Source organism: Lupinus angustifolius, chromosome LG14, assembly GCF_001865875.1.
Source record: "Lupinus angustifolius cultivar Tanjil chromosome LG14, LupAngTanjil_v1.0, whole genome shotgun sequence".
In the NCBI taxonomy this organism is placed as follows: Eukaryota; Viridiplantae; Streptophyta; class Magnoliopsida; order Fabales; family Fabaceae; genus Lupinus; species Lupinus angustifolius.
Window position 1 is genome coordinate 12,944,294 of NC_032022.1, and position 729 is coordinate 12,945,022.

The following is a 729-nucleotide window of genomic DNA, read 5'->3' on the forward strand; positions in this document are numbered from 1 at the left end:
AGTTTCTCCCATTAGTGCAAGATGGATTAGATCACCCTCATCTGTAATTGCATCATCAGGAAATAACTCATATTCATTAAACCTCATAGGTGGTTGTCTTACCCTTGCAGGCCTTGATACAATTCTTGCAGCATCTGTTCTTGAGGTTGTGTTGTTCTCATCTGCAACTTCATACTCATCCTGATCTTCTGGTACATGAATCAGAGGCATAGTTGAGCTTTTCTCAATCCTTCTGTGAAGATCATTCCAGGTGCTCATCTCATCAATATGCACATCCCTGCTGAAGACTATTTGATTTGTCACAGGATTTAGTAGCTTGTATGATCCTGTTGAGTGATAGCCAACAAAAATCATTAGCTCACTCTTATCATCAAGTTTCTTTCTTATTTGATCTGGGATGTGCTTGAAACATAGTGATCCAAACACTCTCAGATGCTTTACTGATGGCCTTCTTCTAGTCCAAACTTCTTCAAGACCTGATCCTTTAGGCTTTGAGTAGGGCATCTATTTAGAACATAGGTGGCTGTTGTGACTGCTTCTCCCCATAGGTTGTGTGGCAAACCTTTGCACCTTAGCATACACCTTACCATATTCATTACTGTCCTGTTTCTCCTTTCAGCTATACCATTGTGTTGTGGAGTGTAGGGGGCTGTCACCTCATGTATTATGCCTTGATCAACACAGAATTTCTCAAGCTCCCTTGATGTGAATTCCCCTCCTCCATCAGTT